Source organism: Pongo abelii, chromosome 7 (assembly GCF_028885655.2).
Source record: "Pongo abelii isolate AG06213 chromosome 7, NHGRI_mPonAbe1-v2.0_pri, whole genome shotgun sequence".
Classification (NCBI taxonomy): domain Eukaryota; kingdom Metazoa; phylum Chordata; class Mammalia; order Primates; family Hominidae; genus Pongo; species Pongo abelii.
This window is the reverse complement of record NC_071992.2, coordinates 11,070,111-11,093,359: the sequence shown is the minus strand read 5'-3', so window position 1 is coordinate 11,093,359 and position 23,249 is coordinate 11,070,111. Positions and strand designations below refer to the sequence as shown.

General features: G+C 55.4%; 1 protein-coding gene across 2 annotated transcripts in view; it reads right to left on the bottom strand.

Annotated features, from left to right (window-relative positions):
* Positions 1 to 22,757, bottom strand: part of FAM167A (family with sequence similarity 167 member A) — a 46,784-nt gene extending 24,027 nt beyond the window's left edge. Inside the window, exon 1 of one of the 2 annotated variants that reach the window (XM_024251443.3) lies at positions 21,640 to 22,757. The gene's annotated coding sequence lies outside the window, so the exon portion shown is untranslated. The remainder of the gene's footprint in view (positions 1 to 21,639) is intronic. The other variant, XM_063726506.1, reaches the window with a different exon arrangement.
* Between the last annotated feature and the right edge of the window lie 492 nt (positions 22,758 to 23,249).

Below are 23,249 nucleotides of genomic sequence, written 5' to 3'. Positions count from 1 at the left end.
AACATCAGACACAGGGTAGAAACGTAACTCCCAGTAAGAAGAGACCGCAGCCTCCAGACTCTGTGGTCCGAGGTCCATTGGGTGGGCAGTGGACATGGGTGAATCTAAGTAGGAGACATCTGATTTGGACCCAGGAAGTAAGTCCTGGACTTCCAGGGTGTGTTTAAAAAAAAAAAAAAAACCTGTGCTGGGGGACATGCAGCTATAAAAAAGAATAAATTGATATGGAATGATGTTCAAGATGAAGCTTAAATGAAGAAAAGCAAGATTCTCAGCAGCCTGGAGAGTAGGCCACCCTTGGGGTGAAAAAGGAGAAAGAAAGAGGGATTGTTACTGACTTGTAAATGCCTAAAAACATCCTGGCCAAAAAAAAAAAGGAAGGGAATAGCCATAGTCATTACACATTATTACTTGTTTGGAGTGAGGGGAACTGGGCAGAAGGGAGGTGAGGATAGGAGGGAAAAGAATTAAGATGAGGGTGGCAAAAGCTGAACAGGCAGCAGGACCACCTCGTGGTGTCCTGGGATTCCTCTCTGACATGGCACGCAGATGCTCAAGGAAAAGCAGAACTTTCCAGTCCAGACCTTTTCTTTAGCCCCAGCCTGCGGTAGGGATGTGACCGGAGGACATCCTGCTGCCCGACCTCTGCCGCCCTAGGCTACGAGCCTGCCCTGGCAAGGGGCATCCGTGGAGAATGAGAAGGAATAGTCCACCCCAACTGGTAAGCAGAGAAACCCGCTGTCACCTCCAGCTCTGCTTGGAGCAAGCGAGAATCCCCCTGAGGAACTGGATTCTGATTCAGTTGGTCTGAGATGGAACTCAGACAGCAGTGTTCAGCTCCCCCGAAGATCTGAGTGTGCAGCCGGGGTGGAGAACCACTGTCTCCAGATGCAGACACTAGAGATGGGATCAGATGGCCTAGCTCTAGGTCTTGTCAGGCTTGCTAAACCTCATTTTCTTCATCTGTAAAATGGGAGTGATAAATACCAACCTCCTATGCTCTAGCAGATTGGCAGAGCTAAAATTCACCGGCACTCTCTGAAGACTTAGCACGTTAAGTCCGCAAATGCGAAATGTACTCATGGGAGTCTTCTGTGCAGTTTCACGGTCAGAATCTGTCCAAATCTAAAGACTTATCAGCTGCTTTCTGGGGCCCCTCCCAGGCGCCGTCTGCCTCTTTGCTGAGGTGCCAGGATCTGTTGTGAGCATGTCTGGGGCAGCTGCACCTACAGGGCTTCCTTCTCCCTGGCAGGGGAGCTCTGATTAGATCCATCAAAGCTTCCTGGAGAGGATTCAACTGCAGGTGAATGAGCAGCACCCTCCCTCCCTGAGTTCTGTGAGCAGATAACATGGACGAGGAGCCCTGGTGGCCCACCCCCTCCCCCACTGCAGTGCAGGCTCCCACTGCAGAGGTGAGGGCATCCCATTGCTGCTACCACTGCTGGGTGAGGGGCTCCTCTCAGAGTGGGAAACTGCTACAAGTCTGTAACTGTATTGCAGATAATTTATTTCAATTATTGGTTTCTTTTCTTTTCTTTTTCTTTTTTTTGAGACAGAGTTTTCACTCTTGTCACCCAGGTTGCAGTGCAATGGCGTGATCTTGGCTCACTGCAACCTCCGCCTCTTGGGTTCAAGCGATTCTCCTGCCTCAGCCTCCCGAGTAGCTGGGGTTACAGGCAGCCGCCACCATGCCCAGCTAATTTTTTGTATTTTTAGTAGAGACGAGGTTTCACCACGTTGGCCAGGCTGGTCTGGAACTCCTGACCTCAGGTGAAGGCCTGCATAGACCATGTCAGGACCATCTGGTGGCACGGGCGGCAGCCCCTGTGAACTGTGACCAGCTAGTGATGGTCCTCGGATCTGCTGAGTTTGGTGAAGTGCAGAAAACATGGTGTGCACATCTGCCCATGTGAGCCCCAAAATAGCCCCCAGAGGCAGGCGGGATCACCCCATTTCACCAAGGAGAAATCGAGGCTAGGGCAGGTGAAGTGCCTCACCCTCTGGTCACAGGCAGGTGCCAGCAGCTGGACCTGGGCACAATTCATTTGACTCTGTCTCAGCCTCTTTCTACTCCAGAGAGTGTGGGCTCTGGGTTAGAGCTCCAGGGCAGCCATTGGCTTTGTGACGTTGGCACTTTGCTTCATGACTACTCTGGGCCTGTGTGTCCTCTTCTGAGAAATGAGAACAACCGGAACGACTACATAATTTGCAAGGCTCAGTATGAAACGAAGATGCGGGGCTCCTTGTTTAAAAAGTTCTAAGAATTGGCTGGGCGCCGTGGCTCACACCTGTAATCCCAGCACTTTGGGAGGCCGAGGCAGGCAGATCATGAGGTCAAGAGTTCAAGACCAGCCTGACCAACATAGTGAAACCCCGTCTCTACTAAAAATACAACAATTAGCTGGGCGTAGTGGCATGCGCCTGTAATCCCACTATTTGGGAGGCTGGGGCAGGAGAATCGCTTGAACCCAGGAAGCGGAGGTTGCAGTGAGCCAAGATCGCACTACTGCATTCCAGCCTGGGTGACAGGGCGAGACTCCGTCTTAAAAAAAAAAAAAAAAGTTCTAAGAATTTCAAGACAGTGACAGCAGAGCATGAACCCACGCAAGGGGCCCTGTGCCACTGCCCACAGCCATGAGGCCAGTTCTGGGGATAATAACGTCTACCTCGTAGGTCCTAATCAGGGATTCAATAAGGTTACAAATGTAAGCTCTCAGCACACTGCCTGGTCTACAGGAAGCCCTAGACACAGTCATGTAGCCCTAGTCACGGTTTTTAAAATGTCATTATTAAGACGACATAACCTATCAGAGTTATATCACTGTCACATGACAGATCATGACCCTCCAACTGCACTGAGCAGTCACTCTGTTGGTCTCTGACCTGCTGGGTGGCCCAAGACAATCCCTGCACCCTGACATCCTTCCCTGGACACCAAACAACACGAAGTCAGTTGATCCCACCTCCCCCAGATTTTCAGGTCTCAAAACTTAGTGGAATCTGTTCTGCCATAGAAGGGAGAGAACAGCTCCACTTACTAAAACCATTCCATGTCTGCTCCCTTCCCTCTCTGCTCACATTGTGACTGCCCCGCCCACGGCTCGGGGTGTTGGGGAGACTCCACTGTGTGCTCTCTGCATGGCAGACCAAGGCCAGGCCCCAAAAGCCTGGTTTCTGGTCCCAGAACTGCTGACAAGCCGAGCACCCAGGCTTAGTCCTCTCCTCGTGGCCTGTTTCCTAATCGGTGCGATGGCTGAGGATCTAGGGAACCTTGTATGTGAAAGCTCTCTTTAAACTGTAAAGAGCTGTACCCACCTGAATAGGCGTGTGTGCAACGTGGAGAGGCCTGAGTTAGGAAGTCACTATTTTAGAGCATGTGGTCACCTGTAGCTGGCAGGAACGGGATTGCCCCCAGCACAGCCAGATGGTGAGGAGCTGCTGCAGGAATGGGATTGCCCCCAGCACAGTCAGACCGTGAGGAGTTGCTCAACCAGCATGTGTTTTCCTGGTCATCAGTGTCTGGGCAGCACTGTCCCCCTGGGTGCCCTGGTGCCTGAAGAAGCCCAAAGGGGTTTCTTCCCTCCCACTAGGCACAGGAGCTGAGCTGGAACGTCACCCATAAAGGCCGAGGGATGTGACAGCAGAAAAGCTTGTCACTGCTCACTGGGCACTGAGCTGGACCCGGCCTGAGCCGGCAGAGAGGTGCTGGCCGGGTGCCGGGGAACAGACGCCAGCACTGGGCAGCTTCCTGGGCTGGAAAAGCAGTGGAGGCCTCCTCTCTCGCTTGACAAACCAGGGACTCCCGGGGCCCAGGCCCCAGGAGGAAGAGCCCCCCAACACTCTAAACAAACGGGCTTTCTTTACATGTAACCTGGGTCATTCCTAGGGGTGGAGGAGCAGGAGAAGGAAGCCAAAGGACGCTGCCAGACCTGGGATCTAAGGTGTCTAGAAAAACGAAATCAGACCCTGTAATCCCACCAGGCCCAGACATGCCCTGCCAGGCAGGCCACCCAGCAGCAGTGGGGACAAGCCCCTGAGGGGCACGTCAGCCTTTCTGCAGCTCTGTGTGCCAGTGCCAAGGACCCATGCCACACACAGAGACTGCTGTTCCAACACGCTCCCTGGCTCCCAGGCCCACAGCGGCTCCTTGAAGGAGCCTTTGCCAACCATGAGCTAACTCCTCTGGCTGCTGGAGGAGCCAGGTGGGGGCAGCTCAGCCAACAACACCTTGTCTCATTATGACCTAATATGTTCACCTGGAAAACGGTCAAATCCACTTCCTCGATGGGCTCCCAGGGGCAGGGGAAGACGCAGGCGCTGCTGACCCATCCCCTGCACACCTCCTCTCCCCACGCGCTCCTGCTGTTCCTTCCAGCCTCACATTCTCCACTAGAAAGAACCCTTTCGTTTCTCCTCGTAAGACACAATCTTTCCAACCCCGACCCAGCACCCCTGTCCCGCTGGACACCATGCTCTTTCGCACCCCTGACTCGGCACAAGCTTTCCTCCAGCCTGGAAAGCCCTTCCCTCCTTTCTATGCCTTAGTTCAGTTCTCAGGGATTTTCTCCTGGGGGAAGTTTTGCTTGATTTGCCCAGGCTGGGCTGTGTGTACCCAGGACAACCGGAGCACATCAGAGAAACAATTATGTCATCGCAACATTAGCTAACGCTTACACCACACCACACGAGGTGTGGTGCTAAAAGCTTTACATGTATTAACACATTTAATCCTCACAACAGCCCTATGAATTCGGGATATCATCATCCCCATTTTACAGATGAAGAGACTGAGGCACAGACAGGTTCGGCACCTTGCCTGAAGCCACAGAGCTTGTAAGTGGTGAAGCTGGGATTTGAACCTCTGCAGTCTGGCTCTGAGCTGGCCCCTAACCACTGGGCTTACTGCCCCTGTTAAGTCACAGCACTTACACCTAGGGCCTTTGTCGATGGTCGCCTCTACCAGACTCCCAACTTCAGGGCTAGAACCAAGCCTTTTATGCTGGACCCTCCAGGACTTAGCACAATGCTGCTCTCTTTAAATGCTGTGGAATGAATGAGCCAATAAAACAGATTTCCTCCCACTCACAGCGACCTGTCCTTGCTCAAATCTGAGCCAGCCTGGATGGGCTCAGAGAGGCAGAAAAAGAGACCCAGGCTTCCTGGGATGGTGCCTCCCCTCCTGTCCCCATGGATGCCACCCACCCTGCCTGCCCTGACCACAAGTGTCCAGACATAGGTGTGCAGGCTCTGGGCCTGCAGTGGGACAAAGACAGGAACAGCCACAGCTCATGCCAAATCCCAGGACTGTGTGCTGGAGTTGGAGGGGACAGTCTGATGTGACAGACCTAGCATGAGAGCCTCCTTGGGGTCCAGTGCAGGATGAGGTCATTTCCATCCAGCAGCTTCCTCCCTCTTCTGGAAAGTGCATCCCCCTTTCCCACAGGAGCCCATCCCTGGGGTTTCCTTTCTCCTGGGGCGTGGGGAAACACAGGATGAAGTTTTGGTGTCAGAACCACTCAGAGGCCAGGCTTGCTCTGAGCTAGCCGGGGCTGCTGGGGCCACCACGCTCAGCACATATGGGGAAAGGGTCTACCTGGCGAGCAAAGCCAAGCAGACAGTGTGGCAGCCTGGCCATCAGAGCCCAGCGGCAAGGAGCTGGGGGCCCGCAGCTGGGCCCCGTGGGAAGCCACCTGCCCTGCCCAGGTTACACAGCGTATACCTTCCGCCTTTTTTGCTTCAGCTACTTTGAGTGGGGTTTCTGACATTCGTAACTGACTGACACAGCATGCACTGGAGAAGGAATATGAAAGAGCACAGTGGATGCTTGCTGCTATTTGTCTTTTGTTGGACTGTCTGTCTATTTGCCATATCCAACCCCCTCTCCTTTCTGTGTGGAGGGAGCGCCCCATTTTGCGCAGAACAGCAGGGAGGCCGTGCAGCCTTCTCTGCAACCAGAGGACCACGTCCTCCTCTTCCTGGCTCATGCCCTGGTGACCAGGTGTGAGCATGTGACCTGAGCTTGGCCAGTCAGCTGCTCAGGCCCCGACGCTGAATTGGGTGCGTGTGAGTCTCAGAGGAAGGGATGGTTAGGGCACATCTGTGAACCAGCCCTGGAGGCAGATGTGAAGTGCAGGGGCGGTGGCATCCTCTTAGCCAAATTGTCTCTGCTGAAGGACTGGCCCGGGATCTCCTGCCTCTGCCTTCTGGATCCGCCCTGGTTCTGCCTATTTTCTGGTCTTTACCTCCTGCCAATTCTGTGGGCACCTGACAGCCTTACAATAATGTCATTTTCTCTTGCTCACAACCAAGAGCTATAACTGAAATGAGACAGGAAGCACAACTCATTTGGGGAGGAAAATATACAACTGAGAGCAAACCAGTGTCATAAAATGTCATGACAACCCAAAAGGCTCCCTCCGCCACCATTCCACGTGTCCCTTGGTGATGGGGGGCTGGGGGGGGGGGTGCTGTGCGACCTCCCATTGAGAACCACAGGGTGGATGTTCACTGTCCTCCTAATGAAATCTTACTGAGTGTCCATATGCAGAGTTGACTTGTCTCCTAACTCACAATCCATGACAGGCTATGCTTGATGAGGACAGAATGACAATTTCCCATATGAGTGAATTTACACTTGCTCTGCTCCTCTGGCAGAAACGCCACCCATGGTTCCCTGTGCAAAATGGATACACGCTGGGTCATGGGACCAGCCCAGCTGGGCTACAGCCAGACATCGGGGCAAACAACTGAAGGGCCAAGCAGTCTGGCGAGCCATGCTCTTTTGGGAGTGGTGCCTCTGGGCTGTTTCAGGACTGTGACAGTTCCCAGAGGGAGAGGGGGTGAGCAGAGGCAGATAGAGCACGGAGGAGTGAGCCTGTGGCTGCATCTGTCTCCCACAGGCTGCTGCTTCCTCCACCTGCAGCTCCTTCCCTTCTCATCATCAGCCTCCATCCCACGAGGTTGCCTCGGGTCTGTTTCTGCAGCCTGAAAGTGGTGCAGTAACCCTATTCAAATCCCCATTTTACAGGTGAGGAAACAGATAACTTTTCTCATGAAACCGAAGCCCAAGCTCCCATAAACAGACATGATGGCCTGAGATCCTGGCCCAGAAAAAAGGGTGCTTTATTTAGCACCTACGAATGCTGGGGGAATGTGCAGACATGTTCCCCAGCGCCAGCACGGGCAGAGCAATGGTAGGTCACCTTAGAGTTCACCGAGTGTCAGCACACACATTCGGGCCTCACGTCCTTCTGACTTCACGCAGGAGAAAGTGGAGGCCACAGAGGCCGGCTGGTTCCCAGAACACAGATCTGCTGCAGGAAAGCTGGGGCGATCTTCACCCTCTGTCCCCTTCCTCACAGCTGCCCCCATACCCCTGCACTCCTGACCCCTCAGCCTGAGCCTGGGGACGTGGACACTGTCCCCTTCTCCACAGAGCTCCCTCCTCCAGGCTTCCTCTCCTCTGTCCTGCTGCAGGTTATCCTTCTAAAATGCAACTCGAATCCTGCCCCTTCTTAATAACTTTCCTACTAAATAACTTTATTATTGAGATGAGGTCTCACTGTTGCCCAAGCTGGAGTGCAAGTGGCACAATCACAGCTCACTGCAGCCTCACACTCCTGGGGTCAACTGATCTCCTGCCTCAGCCTCCGGAGTAGCTGGGACTACAGGCATGCACCACCATGCCTGACTCTAAATAACATTTTAGTAACACTGTCAAGCTGCTAATATGTATGAAGCACTCAATATGTGCCAGGCACTATAAGGAGATAGCACCTCAGTTACTTGCGTGAGAATCTTGTGAAGTATGCACTATGATTGTCCCATTACACAGATGAAGAGACCGAGGCACAATGATGATAAGGCACAGGCCCAGTGGCACTCAGACTGTACCTGGCAGGGCAAGGACTGAAACCAGCAGACGCACAGCTCCCTGTGGAGGTGGAGGGGAGGGCTGAAGCAAGAGCCAGGAGGGCTGAGCTGGGGACCAGGGTCAGAGGCTCTGTGACCCTCTCCATGGTCTACTCATATAGAACAAAACAAGAGTGTCCTCTGGGAATCAAGTTGCCCCCGGAGATAGCCAGCTCTGTCTTGGTTCTGTGCTGTCCTGTGACGCTGGCCACTCCTCGCCAGAACCACCTTCACTGAGTTTATGGAGCACGTCTACACCGGAGCACATCTACACTGCAGGGAAGGCTGGGTCTTCTTATCCCATCATGCAGCAAACCGAGGTGGCAGCCTATGTGACAAGCCTAAGGCCCGGGGCTCCTCAGTGACAGCCCAGAGCCTACTGCCCATACTCCTTGGGGTTGCTGTGCCATCTTCTAGAACCTACTATCTGGCAGGACTAGCTATCACGCATGTGGAAAGCTTTCCATCTGCAGGTATAACTGGGTTCTCCCAGAAATTTCTGGAAGGAAGAATTAGCTACACTGTGACTTAGGGCCCTGCAGGATCCTCAGCAGGGCAGGTCTTGGGGGATGGGATGTCTTTAGTGCTGGCCTTGCCTTCTTGACCCCGACACCGTCTAGGTTGCCCATGGCTCTGCTGCCAAAGCCAGGCTGGGCTTGGCTGGCGGGCGGAGGCCCATGTGTGTGTGCAAAGCGCTCTGTTTCCTCTGCTGAGCCTGCTGTGTGTGTCACCAAGCCTAAAAGTCCACATCAGAGAGTCGTAGCTTCACTCAAGGACAGCATCTCCTGATTCCTCCGTCAAAACCTGTCGGGTGTAGGGGTGGCAGGAAGAGGCATCTCCACTCTACCTTGCCCTGATGTTGTGGTTTCAGCCAGGCCAGGCCCATCAGTAGAGGGCACAGCCCTGATTTCAACCGGAGACAAAGGCAGGGGCCATGAGCTGGGACCTGGGGTGGCTTCAGAGGCCAGAGAACAGTGAGGCCAGCCCCACAGCCAAGGGAGTGCAGAGGCTCTAAGGGGTTTCATACACAGAAAATTCAGGGTGGCACAGGGCAAAGCTCATGCCTGCATCTTTTCCTTTTGTTTTCTGAAGAGGCAAATCCCTTTTTTCTGGGTGAGTAAGAGGTCAGGAGGTCTGGGACATGGGTCCACAGTTGGCCTAGGGAGGCGGGCCTGGGGTGTGCAGGCTTTTCTGCCTGGATTTAATCAGAAACCCAACACTTATCTCACCCAGAGGACCAGGCAGGACTGAGCTGGCCTCTGGCTGGGCTCAGCACTGACCAGATGGCAGCCGAGAGGACGGGGACACAGCCCTGGGCGCCACAGAGCTGCTGCTGGGAGCCAGACTGCCCTAGTGGTCCCCTCCTCCTCCGGGGTTGCCATGGCAACCGAGCAGGAGGGACCCTGCTGTCTAGCCCTGGTGCTCATCTCTTGCCTTTCCAGCCTCATCTGCATTCCAAGCCTTGGTCAGAGCCGGTGTCAGGAGCCCTGACATGGAGATGACATCCTGCCGAGATCTGACCCCGGCCCCAGTGCTGCGCGTGGCAGGGATGGGTTGCTGGGATGTGTGTGTGTGTGTGTGTGTGTGAGTGTGGTGGGGTGGTTGCCTTGCTGTGTGTGAGTGTGAGTGTGGGGGGTGGTTGCCTTGCTGTATGTGTGTGAGTGTGTGTGGGGTGGTTGCCCTGCTGGGTGAGTGTGAGTGTGGGGGGTGGTTGCCTTGCTGTGTATGAGTTTGAGTGTGTGATGGTTGCCTTGCGTGAGTGTTATTGTGAGCATGGGGGGTGGTTGCTCTGCTGGGTGTGTGTGTGAGGGGGTGGTTGCCCTGATGGGTGTGTGTGAGTGTGTGGGGTGGTTGCCCTGCTGTGTGTGTGTGAGTGTGGGGGGTGGTTCCCTTGCTGTGAGTTTGAGTGTGGGATGGTTGCCTTGCGTGAGTGTGAGTGTGGGGGGTGGTTGCCTTGCTGTGTATGAGTGTGAGTGTGCGATGGTTGCCTTGCGTGAGTGTGATTGTGAGTGTGGGGGGTGGTTGCTCTGCTGGGTGTGTGTGTGGGGGGGGGTGGTTGCCCTGATGGGTGTGTGAGTGTGAGTGTGTGGGGTGGTTGCCCTGCTGAGTGTGTGTGTGAGTGTGGGGGGTGGTTCCCTTGCTGTGAGTTTGAGTGTGGGATGGTTGCCTTGCGTGAGTGTGAGTATGGGGGGTGGTTGCCTTGCTGTGTATGAGTGTGAGTGTGCGATGGTTGCCTTGGGTGAGTGTGATTGTGAGTGTGGGGGGTGGTTGCTCTGCTGGGTGTGTGTGGGGGGGGGGGTTGCCCTGATGGGTGTGTGAGTGTGGGGGGTGGTTGCCTTGCTGTGAGTGTGGAGGGTGGTTGCCTTGTAGGCATGAGTGTGAGTGTAGGGCGGTTGCCCTGCTGGGTGTGAGTGTGAGTGTGGGGTGGTTGCCTTGCTGTGTGTGTGTGTGAATGTGGGGGGTTGTTGCCTAGCTGTGTGTGAATGTGCGGTGGTTGCCTTGCTGTGTGTGTGTGTGAATGTGTGGGGTGGTTGCCTTGCCGTGTGAGTGTGGGGGGTAGTTGCCTTGCTGGGTGTGTGTGTGAGTGAGGGGTGGTTGTCTTGCTGTGTGTGAGTGTGAGTGTTGGGCGTAGTTGCCTTGCTGTGCATGAGTGTGAGTGTGGGGTGGTTGCCCTGCTGGGTGTGTGTGAGTGTGGGGTGGTTGCCTTGCTGTGTGTGAGTGTGAGTGTGGGGGGTGGTTGCCCTGCTGGGTATGTGAGTGTGAGTGTAGGGTGGTTGCCTTGCTGTGTGTGACTGTGAGTGTGGGGGGTGGTTGCCTTGTGTGTTTGAGTATGAGTGTGGGGTGGTTGCCTTGCTGTGTGTAAGTGTGGAGGGTGGTTGCCTTGCTGTGAGTGTGAGTGTGGGGAGTGGTTGCCCTGCTGGGTATGTAAGCGTGAGTGTAGGGTGGTTGCCTTGTTGTGTGTGACTGTGAGTGTGGGGGGTGGTTGCCTTGTGAGTATGAGTGTGAGTGTGGGGTGGTTGCCCTGCTGGGTGTGTGGGAGTGTGAGTGTGGAGTGGTTGCCCTGCTGGGTGTGTGGGAGTGTGAGTGTGGGGTGGTTGCCCTGCTGGGTGTGTGGGAGTGTGAGTGTGGAGTGGCTGCCCTGCCGGGTGTGTGAGTGTGAGTGTGGGGGGTGGCTGCCCTGCTGGGTGTGTGTGTGAGTGTGGGGGGTGGTTGCCCTGCTGGGTGTGAGAGTGTAGGGGGTGGTTGCCCTGCTGGGTGTGAGTGTGTAGGGGGTGGTTGCCCTGCTGGGTGTGAGCGTGAGTGTGAGGTGGGTGCCCTGCTGGGTGTGCATGTGAGTGTGGGGTGGTTGCCCTGCCAGGTGTGTATGGGCGTGAGTGTGGGGTGGTTGTCCTGCTGGGTGTGTGTGGGGTGGTTGCCTTTCCGGGTGTATGAGTATGTGAGTGTGGGTAGTTGCCCTGCTGTATGTGTAAGTGCTTGGGGGGTGGCTGCCCTGCTGGGTGTGTGAGTGTGAGTGTGGGGGGTGGTTGCATTGCTGGATGGATGAGTGTGAGAGTGTGGGTAGTTGCCCTGCGAGGTGTGTGAATATGAGTATGAGGTGGTTGCTCTGTTAGGTGTGTGCTCCGGGTGTGGCTGGGGCTGAGTTAGGGACATGGGCAGGGCTGTGTTAGGGATGTGGGTGTGGCTGGGTAAGAGACATGGGTGGGGCTGGGTTAGGGACGTGGGTGGGGCTGGGTTAGGGAAGTGCGCAGGGCTGAGTTAGGGAAGTGAGTGGGGCCCTGGGTTAGGGAAGTGGGGGGATTGGGTTCGGGAAGTGGGTGGGGCTGGATTGGGGTATGGGCGGGGCTGGATTAGGGAAGTGGGCGGGGCTGGGCTAGGGAAGTGAGTGGGACTGGCTAAGGGAAGTGAGTGGGGCTCGGTTAGGGATGTAGGTGGGGCTGGGTTAGGGAAGTGGGCTGGGCTGGGTTAGGGGTATGGGCGGGGATGGGTTAAGGAAGTGGGTGGGGCTGGGTTGGGGTGTGGGCGGGGCTGGGTTAAGGGTGTGGGTGGGGCTGGGTTGGGGAAGTGGGCGGGGCTGGGTTGGGGTGTGGGCGGGGCTGGGTTACGGATGTGGGCGTGGCTGGGCTAGGGATGTGGCCAGGGCTGGGTTAGGGGTGTGGGCAGGGCTGGGTTAGGGGTGTGAACAGGGCTGGGTTAGGGGTGTGAACAGGGCTGGGTTAGGGGTGTGAACAGGGCTGGGTTAGGGATGTGGGTGGGATCAGGGCTCCACAGGACAGTGCTCCTGGGGTTTTCTCCAAGCACCCCTGTGGTCTACACTGCTGGGCAAGCATTCCCTCCTGCACATGTTGTCCAGCCAGGACAGCACTAGCCTTCCCCCTTTCTGGAAGCCTCGTGTTTGCTGCCTGGGTTTTCCCTCCCTGCTGCACACCCTTGTGAGAACTCAGCAGTCTCTTCTGAAGGACGTTGATGCTGTGTCACAATGTCATATGCTGGCTGCTTCATGCCTGGTTCTGCTTGAATGTCATCTCCACACAAACCCCAGCCTGGGCTACAGGATGGAGCCCAGCGCTCGCCTTCCTGGTGCTTCTGGAGCTCATCACTTACTCCATGATGTTTGTTGGTGTCTGTGTGTCCCACCCTTGAGAATGCCAGCTCCTAGCAGGCAGGGGCTTCCGAATTCTATTCCTGACTGTGACCCTGGCACTCAGAGCAGTGCCCAGCACAGTGGGTGCTCAGGAAACTTGCTGAGGAAGAGAGTGGGTACATGAATGAATGAAGAGGACTTTCTGGGCAGTCCATCTGGCCCTTTGTTCTTGTCTTTGGCCCTCACTGGTGAGCTAGGCCCTGCACTGCCTGAAAGCTCATCTGAGGGCTCGCCTCCTCCCTGAAGCCCTCTCAGACTCCCCACCTTCCAGGCCACCTTTCTCTGAATTCTCCGGGCACTTGCTTTCCTCATGCTGACTGCACACTGGCCCGCATGACCTTGAACTGTGGGAGTCTGTGGTCCTGTCCTCCTGACCAGACATCAGCTCCTTGAAGGGCAGGACACTGCTGCACCTTTTGTGTCCCGAGCACAGGGCCCTGTAAACAGCAGATGTTCAGTGTGTGCTGATGACGCTGATGCGGTGAAGTCAGCAAACAAAGTCCAGCCAGAGTCGTTCACAGCTCCAGATGACATCTCCCCAGCAGAAGACTTCCCACAGCTTCATGGGTAAGACTTTCAAAATCAGAATGCTTCTGGTGGCTGAGTCATCTTTCTTGAGTTGAGATGGGGTGGTTTGGGATGCTGGTCTCAACTTTATGTCTCATCCTTCCGCGATAGCCTTATGTTTGAATTTGACTCAGTCTTCAAGCCTGGGTCAAACAGCACCTCACTCGACAGTCTTCTGTGCTCTTCCGAATGGAGCTGATGGCTTCCTCCCTTCACACTTCGATCTGAGCACTTTCCTGACCACTCTCAGTGCAGCAGTGCACCTGCTGGATGGTTTTACTGAGTCACATTTCTGATGTGCCTGTCGGGTGAACCGATCTATCTTTTTCCAGCATCCCTTCCGTGGCTATCACTCCTGTCTAATTTCAGGTAGTTCTGAAGGGACCATGAGTTACAGCACCTGCCCATCACCCCTGCCCCAGGAACACTCACGACACCTAGAAAGAGACGTTCATTTTAGCCCTTACTCTGGCAATAGTGACTGGGCTTGGGGATGTACAATGGGCCACAAAAGACCAGTCAGAATATTTTCATGGGATTTAAACACAGACACTTGGAGAAATAGGGTCTTTTCATCAGGAGCAGCTCAGCTGGGAGGATATAAGCTTGGAGTTTCCAGAGTCTGGAGAAAGCCCCTTTGCAGTAAAAAGGGAATAAGCCTGAGGTAAGGAGAACTAAGGGAAAAACAAACAGAAAGAGAGAGAAAGAGAGAGCATCCTGACATCTTCTGAGCCCTTAGGCCCAGCAGAACCTAAAGAGCTGAACTTCCCAGTGAAACGCACCAGAAGATTCTCTTGCGGTCAAGAGAGGCCGGAACGGCACTGCCCACACTAGCCTGGGCTTCAGGAGGGCGGACTCGCCCTCAGTTCTTCCCCCTGCTTCTCATGGCCACCTGCTGGGTGTAACCAGTTCAACTTCAACACATACTTTCTGATAATAAAATAAATGCATGAATGACTAGTTTTTTCTCTATCATCCATTTCTCTATTTCTCATTTATACAGAAATAAATGAAAATTGTTAGAAGGAGGAGAAAAAGAAGACCTTTCTCCTATTGTGCCAAGCACTGTGCAATGTCTAGTTTAGCCCTGGAAATGACCCTGAGGCACGATTGGTATTATCTAGTGTCTCGTATTATCTCTACTGCAGGCAAGGAAACCACAGTTCACAAGCAGGTCGGGGAGGGAACCACCATTCCAGCTCAAGTCTCCCCAACTCCACCATTGTGATCATCTTTCAGATGGCTCCATTTGCACAGAAGTAACAGGCATGTGAGCTTTATAGTACTTAAAAGTCCAGTGTTCCTAGAAACCTCAGGGGCAAATAACACTGAAATATTCCCAAGGCAATGTTTTGTTATTCTGTAAAGTTGTTCTGGGCAGAAGAGGAAGAAGAGACCGAGCGCCTCGGTCTGCAGTGCCCAGCACGTGGGTGCTGTGAGTACAGCTGCTGTGGCGGGAGGGCCTCTTTCCGGGGCTGGGGTCTTAGTCCTTGGGCAGGGCTGGGCAGTGAGGGGACCTCAGCCTAAGGGAAGTTCTGCCATTAACAACCCGTGACTCTGGACAAGTCGCATGACTCTTTGGAATTCAACTGGGACAGGGATTCATTTCATTTCTTTTCTTTTTTTGAGACAGAGTTTTGCTCTTGTCACCCAGGCTGGAATGCAGTGGCATGACCTTGGCTTACTGCAACCTCTGCTTCCCAAGGTTCAAGTGATTCTCCTGCCTCAGCCTCCTGAGTAGCTGGGATTACAGGCACCCACCACCACACCTGGCTAATTTCTGTATTTTTAGTAGAGACAGGGTTTCACCATATTGGCCAGGCTGGTCTTGAACTCCTGACATCAGGTGATCTGCCTGCCTCAGCCTCCTAAAGTGCTGGGATTACAGGCATGAGCCACCGCACCCGGCCAGGGACTCATTTCATTTGTCTGTTTGTTTTGGTTGATGGAGGTGGCTCCTGGGCCAGTCCCAGGGACAGCTGTGATGCTGTCCCTGGGGCCTCCAGTGTGACAGGATGGGTACGTGGCATGAAACCCAGTACAGGACTCTGGGAGGGGGCAGGTGCCCTAGTGGGCTGCACCCGTAGATTGCCCTAACACTCTGGCTTTAGGCAGCCCTGGGTGCCTCCCACCTGGGGTCCCAGCATTGATGATGGGAGTGGGAGAAACATTTTGGACAGACCCAGCCTGGTGTGGAAGAGAAAAGAGTTCCCGGCCTAGGAGTCAGCTACCGGGGTCCCGTCCCACCCTGAGCCATTGGTTTGGGTGTGATGACCTCTGCGCCCTCTTCCACCCTGACACATGCAGAATCAGCCCACAGCAGCAGGTAGTGGGACTACCATGTCATGGAGCCACCCCCATGGGGCCACGGAGTAGAGGCGCCGACTCGCCCACATTTCCCTGGCTACTGTCTCCCAGCAAAGTCCGGTTTGCAGTGTCCTATGCTAATGGTTGCACTTCAGCTCAGGACAGAAGCTTCCGTTTCCACACCTGGTGCAACAAGAGCAACCACACGCATTTTTTAATCACACTGCATTTGCAAATTTTTTTCCCCACACACACAATGACCTGGGCTAGGGAGGCCTTCCTAGGAATTATACCACAGAGAACAGCACACCAGAGCCATCGAAAGAACTGCCCGAGGTCCTACAGCTCCATGAGTGGGGCTGGCTGGGCTTGCACCCAAGTCTTCCGACTCCAAGTTGAACCTTGCATCTATTGTCTAGGAAACAGGGAAACCTTGCTTGTCTCACTGGGATATTATGAGGAAAGAATCTATAAAAATACTTAAGACCTTTGCAAATTCAAAGTGCTGGGTCCGTGCTGAATAATTGATGGGCTCAGGCTGCTTGGAGCTGACGCACAGTCCTCCTGCAGGAAGGCTGGGAGCGCGGAAACCTTCCTTTTCATTTAGCCCAGTGAAAGAGGCTGCTGAGAAAATCGCCAAGAAAGACTGCTTCCCTGTTGGTCAGAAAGAGGCCCTGGCTCCTGGGAGCCACAGATCTAATTTATGGCCTCCCTGAAAGGCGGGGAGAAAGCCCAGGGCCATCGCAGGGAGAGCGGCTCTTGGGACGCCCAGTCGCTGGTGTGTCCCTTCCAAGGCCGCGGGGCTCTGGGAAAGGGCGGCCCTGGCAGGCAGGGAGAGGTGCCTGAGAATCTGACAGTTTCATTTTGGAGGAGATGGAGAGGGGGAAAATAGCCAAGGGAAAAGCAGAGAAGGATGTGGTTTTCCTCCCGGGAAACGCTCGACAAGGCAGGGATGCCCAGACGGGCTAAGGCAGTCTGCTGCCGCCCCGCCAACCGCCACATGAGACCCAGGGCTTTTCTGGCCAAAGGCATGGTGGCAGTGGGGATTAGAGGGCAGAAAGTAGACACAGAGTGGCCTTTAAAGCAATCTGCAGAGATGAAAGCAGAATGCAGCACAGGCCGGTGCCCTGGCTATACAAACAGGAAACACTTCCCAGCTGGCTGAAACTCAGACACCAGGGCACAGCTAAGGACACAGGGGATGTGTGCCCTCCCCCGTGGCTTCAGCCCACCAGAGCGGCTCCTAAGCAGCTGGCATTGGCCTCAGCCTCCAAACAAGGCAGATCTAGGACTATTTGAATCCACAGGATAATTGGCTCCAAGTTGAAAATAGGCAGAATCAACAAACTCCAGCTCAAGTGGGGATTTGTCCAGACGATCTGCTTTCTATTTCACTCTGCGGCACAAGTTCCAAAGCCCAGGGTTTCTAAAAGACTTCCTAAGGCCTTTCATGGTGTTCCCTGTGCTTATGCCAACTGGGCACCTCCACGTTCGGGCTGGGGGTGCTGACCTCTCAGGGGCTAGAAGGGTTCTTAGGGTTTCCTGGTGTTTGGATGCAGTCGGGTCCCAGTGTGGCCTCAGCCTGGCTAGGACTGCCCAGTGCAGCCTGTAAGTGGCTGCAGGTGCAGCGCTGTGCCTGCACTGGGGTTTGGCAGGGACATATGGACTGAGTGCCCGCAGGCAGGGCAGAAAATGGGATGTGTGACTTTGCTTCCCTGCCGTGTCAGCTTGCGCTGGAGGTACCAGGCTGCTAAAGCCTCCCGGGTTCACACCTCGCAGAGGAAAGGAATCAGGAGCAGGAGAAAGAGATGGAGCAGGTTAGAACAAGGCAGAGCCGGGTGTCGGGGGACGTGGGTTGGTTGACAGCCAGCCCTGCCACTTACTAGTTCTATGACCTTGATCAACAGATTCAACCCTCCTAGGCCTAGGTTCCACATCCATGAAACAGGATTATAATGGATCGTACCTCAGTCTTGGAAGGACCAAATGAGATCAAGTTTACATGAATTTTTAGGTACACCTCTAATAGGACTGTCACCTCCTGCTCTTGACTGTGCTTGGCTGTCACTCTCCTTGGTCCATCGAATTGGGAAATGGCTCCTGCACTGCGAAAGTTAACTGAAGCGTGCAGAACAGCATCTTACTGTGAGCTCAGGACTCTACTGCACAAACTGCCTTTATTCGTCAGCAACCTCGCCAGACTGCATGCTCCCTGAGGGCACGGCCTTCACCTTCTGCTTCCTTGGTAGGGTGGTGCATTTGGATCCTAAACTCCTTTGCAGAGATGGTAGGCTGTTCTGTGTGGTTTCATTATGCCACCTGCAACCTAGGTGTATTCAAATCAGCAACACCCACCCCTACCCCACTCACAGCCACTGCCTCGCAGCAGAAAGCGTCTGCTCCAGAGGCAGCAGGAACAGGCACTTCAGCGTCATTATCTCTGGTCAGCGCTGGGCATTTGATGATTAGCAAAGTAAACATTAGAAATGCGTTCTCATTGGTAAAGACAGAGGTATTCGAGATATGTGGGTTGGCTAAATGAATTCAGAGACACTCTTGACTCAGGAAAGAGCAGGTAAAAGAATTCATGAGAGCTCCAGGGAGGTGTGGTCAGGGCAGCAGAGAGCAGATTGCTGGGCTTCACCGAACCCACAGGACAGGCTGTATGGACTCCACTGGACCTGTTTGCAGGTAAATATTTGTCCAAAAATGTGTACATGTCTGGCAGAATTTGTTCTGAGGCTGCTTTCATTCAAACTTGATAATGAGGTTGTCTTCACCTTCCTCCAAGTTTTCAGTGGCTGCTATCAAACAAATAAACAAAACAGCAGCAGCCACACAACCAAATCTGGGAGGTGCCTTTGTGACTCGAGGGACTTAGGTCAGTTCACGCCTGGCATGGGACTTCCAGGGCGAAGTGCGTAGAGCTGATCACAAGACTAGGGAGGTAGTGTCACTTTCAACTTGATGGTGGACAGTGGGGGCCAGGTCCCTAAGGCAAGGACCCTCATCCAGAACCTTCCTGGGTGGCCACCACCCTAAGCATGAGCCTGCTGACCTAGGGGCTGCTGTGCCCAGCCAGCTCGCAGAGGCTCCGCTGGCTTCCTGGAATGAGGAAATGCTGCCCAGCCTTCGAGAAGATCTGGAACTGTAGCCAGTGCGCAAGTCACTGCCTAGGCTCTTTCCATACCTGCCACTGGACCTGGAAAATGGGGTCTGACCTGGGCCTGTCCCTCTAGGTCCCAAGGGACAAGCCCTGCGAGGGAGCCCTTGGGCATCTACTTCCAGCTTCCACCTTTGGATCAGGATGCCCTGGAAGGAACTTCCGGCCACACTGAAGAAATGGGGGCTTGGTTTATGCCCCCAGGGGGAGAAGGTGAACCCTCATCCTCTGCAGGTTTCTGCAAAGGCTGCTGGGGAGGAGGATCACATTTATGGGCACCTGAGGGACCTTTTGGAAATTCCTCAGTGAAGAGAGCTTTGTAGTGGGGGAGCAAAGCCACCCCCCACTATAGATGACAACTTGGGGGGAGCTACTATGTGCTTGCTGAGGCCACGTGGCAGGGCCCTGGCATGGGGAGGAGCCTGGTGCTAGACAGCTGCTGCTAGAGAAGAGAGGCCCCCTTGATGGCTGTGCCCACAGGGAGACTGGGCTACTGCTCAGCAAAGTCCTTCTCTTGAGAGTGGCTGATGGATGAGATTTGATGCTGCCTGGCAGAACTGAGCAGGCAGTCAGTGCGCAGAAGGAAAGGGGGTGAGGTGGGAGCAGCCCCCCTTGAACTGCTCTGCTCACCTTCTCTCTCCATGCTTGTCCTTCCTCTCTAACGCTTCTCCAGAGAAGTGGTAGGGGTCAGCGTGGGGAAGAGTTGGCCTTTAATGGACAGGGCAACGGTCCTAACCAGGGAAAAGCTGAGACCTGCGGCCTACCCGACTCATCCTGGCAACACGGCCCTCGGTGGCAGCTCAGACTCTACAGGTGATTGCAGAGCCAGTGAGGCTCACCTGCCGCCCCTCCTAAACTCTTTTCCCACCCTGTCCCATCCTTCCTAATCCCCACCTCCCCCTGCCCGCCATGTAGCCCATCCTCAGCCCCTCAAGGTCTGTTTCAGTCTGTGCCTTTCCTTCCTGTCTCGGGGTGCATTTGCACAGTAAGAGCCAGCCAGGCTAATCCTAAGGGATTTCCAGTTAGTGGCACGTGCGTGCTTTCCCACCCCTGGTCTGGAAACCAGGAGCAAAGTGCTCAGTGATTCATTTTCCACCTTTGCAAGCAGCTCAAGTCCCTTGGGAAAGCACAGCTCCCAAAGGGTTCTGGGAATTCCAGGAGCTCCTGTAGGGCCAACGGGGCTTTCTGCGAGCAAGATTTGCCTAGAGAACACAGCAGCCAGGGTGTGAGAAGCCTAACAAGTAGTTTCTTCCTCATTGGCCTGGGGCTCTGTGGCTCTCTCTCAGCAAATAGTTAGGCATGGCCTTAATTTATTTCCCTGCCAGAGTCCCTCTTGGAGGGGGGCCAAGCTAGTAGACAGGAAGGCGGGGACTGGCAATTTAGTGGAAATCCATGCATGTAATTGGGAGGACCAGAAGAACAGGAGCAAGTGCGCAGGGAGTCTGGGGGCTCTGGGCAGGCAAGGAGGAAAACAGGGTGTGGGGGAGAAACCCTTTCTTCTGCTTCAGGTGAGAAGAATTGAGGCTGGCCAGGCCCAACGGCACAGCCTTGCAAGCTCCTGATAGAAGAAATGGCTTTCCTGGCTCCACAGGGTTCCTCAAGCAGACAGGGGACCTTCTCAGGTCATGAGATGAGCCCCACGACACACTTCTCATTTCATCTGGGTGTGAGTGGTTTCTGCTCCTCTCTGGGCCTTAGGTGCCTCAGATTTCCCAAAGCAGCCTTCCTTTGAGAGCACTGTCCTGGGAGTCAAGCACGTGAGGCTGACTCTCTGCTCTCTCACCAGGTGTGGGAGCCACACCAGGTCACTTAATTTCTTAGAGTCCCATTGGCAAAACAAGGATAATAGAGTCTCCTTGAAGATTGACGAGGAGGATGGAATGACCAAGGGATGCGAAGGGTTTCTAAGTAGTGCATGGTCCATAAATGCACTAAAGAAAGAAGAGCTGTCATCTTTATCCATTCTAAGCACAGCCCATGGCTGCTTTCCAAGCTCCTTAAAAACACACTGCAGAAGTTCCTATCCTGCCGGCGCGCTCAGGCAACAGGCGCCACAGCACCTCTGCTTTCCCAAGACTTTGTCCACGCTCTCCACGCTCCATCCTGAGCTTACTGAAGGGGCAGGACTGTGTCTACTGTGTCAATGGGAAGCTGCTTTGGAGCATGTGTCCCTTGGGGAAAACCCTGTGGATAGGGACCTGATCTCATCTTCTGGGATTCTCCAGCAATGACGGGGAGTTTGTGGAAACTTGACTTGGGAGAACCTGCTTGCAGGCATAAGGCAGTGGCCAGCCCCCAACCTAGAGTCAACCCTCCTTCCAGATCTTTCCAGGAGGTCCCAGTCCTCAGAATTCCCTCCAAGCCCCACTGGGAATAAAAACCAGGCAGTAACGGGTTTCCAAAAAAGCAATACATCCAACCTGACTTGGCTGAAGAAGACACCCTACCCCTTGCGGTCTGTGGCCCCGTGTCTCGGTGACTCAGGGTACCCACCTTCACGGCTGACCTGCTAATTCCCGGGGGCCCTTGGGGCTGTGCCGTTCCCTCAGGTCACATTGGCTTGGGTCCTTAGAGCACCCTTGGGCCCAGGTGCCCTGGGCCACTTCCCCTGAGTTAGGGACCGCATCCGTGGGGACAGAAACTTCCATCTCACTGAACCTGAAGACAGGAGCCAGGCTGGGCTTGGAGGTCACCAGCCGCCTGGGAGTGGAACCGGAGAGGCTGAGTGGGGCCCTCCCTCTCAGACGGCAGACCCCAAACCTCCACCCAGAATCCGAGCCCGGACACGGCCAGCAGGGAGCTGGGAGATGAAGTCCAGCCCTGGCTGCCCGGCTCCTCTTGGGAGGGCAGCGAGCCCGCGGGAGCGCAAGAGCGGCCTCTCCCGGGGGGGCGGTAGGTGCGCGTCCCCTCCGGGGCTGGGATCCGACTGCTCCGCGCCACTGCTCGCGCTGGGGACCTGCGACGCCTCAGCCCCTGCCCAGACCGCGCCGCCCGCCGCGGCCACACCTCCCAGCCCCTGGGAAAGTCCCCGCCGCCGGCGCGAACCAACCTTCCGGGAGCCCAGGGGCCCTGCTGGGGACTCGCCGGTGTCCCGGCCGCCTCCTCCTGCGCGGGTCCGCGCTGGCCGGCCTCAGCTCAGCGCTACCGCCTCGCCTCCCCGAGCTCCGGTGAATTCTCGGCGCTGCTCCTTTCGGAAAAGACTTTTTTTTTTCCCCCTGCGTTGCGTCAGGGCGGTTGCCTGGCGACGGCCGAGCTCTCCGCCGCGAGCCTTTCACCGCGATCCCGGCCTCGCGTTCTCGCCCCGGGTCCGAGCGCGCCCCGGGTCCTAGCGCCCTGTCGGTTCCCCGGCCCCGGCAGCCCCCGCGAGTGGAGAGGAACTGCACGCCTTCGCCAAACCCCAGATGAAACCAAACCCAAACGTCCATTTTCTCATTAAACCCGAAACCAAGGCAGTTTCCCCCAATTGTGGCAACGTGGCTGCGCCACTGTCAGAAGTTTGTCCGCATGTAGGGCGCAGGGGGACCCCACGCCCAGGGCCTCACCCACCCCCAAACGGCTGGAGTTCATAGGACCCGCGGCCACGACTGCCCCCGAGCGCCTACCGTGGGCCACACCCCCCGACGACCCAGCAGGGCAAGTGTAGGCATCTCTGGCTGACAGATGAGGAAATTGAGGCGCAAAGACCCGAGCGTTTGCCCCACTAACCACAGGGTGTCTGTCCCGCCAGGGGCGCGGCATCGGCCACCTCTGACTGTCGTTAGATTCTAAGACCCAGTCCCTGCTGCATCAGAGCCCAGAGCTGCAAACCCTAAGGCACACGCAGGACAGCAGCCCGAGCTGCCCGGACCGCAGGTCTTCAGGACCAGTCCCAGCTTCTGACGATGGGGCCAGGCCAGACACTGGAGGCCCCAAGGCTGGTTACTGGATGGGGGTCTCTTACCCCAGACCTCATCAAGCACCTTTCCTAGATGCCCGGGGCTGGAAGCGTCTTTCAAAGGGCTCCAGTCTGCCATTCTCACGATAGCCCTGGGCGTGCGCGCAGGCGCCGTCTACATGGGCAGACGCGAAGCTGAGTGGTGGGGCTGCAAAGTGACTGGCGCAGGCTCCAGACAGGTGCGCGGCTGGCCGGGCCTTCTGTGGGGCCTTAGCCCCTGCAGGGGCCCGAGACACTCGTGCTGCCCTCTGGTGCCCGCGTCCTTCACTGCAACTCCGCATCCAGCCCTGACCTACTCCCTTCCTTTCTGACCTTCACTGGAAGATCCTCCAAGGGACGTCGTCTAAGGAGACATCTTGCCAGTACAGACCTGGTCATGCTAGTGAGGGAACGGTCCTAAGCTAGCGGGTGTATTAACAGGCATCTTTTGGAGAGTCACAGCGTTGATCCAGATCTTCTGATTCCAGCTCCTAAACATCACTCCTTCCTTCTTCCTGCTCCCTGCCACTGTCCCTACCCAAGCCACCAGCAGCTTGCCCTACCCAGTTCTGGGACCTGCCACCCGGGTCCAAGCGTGCACGCAGTCTCCTTACTGATCTCCCTTTACCCTCTCTCAGCGCCTCCCAAGCCAGTTACTCCTCCACAAACAGGAGAAACTCTTAAGAATGGAAATCCAGTCTCAGCTGCTTCTGCTTAAAGGCCTTCAACGCCCCCAGTCCTCTGAG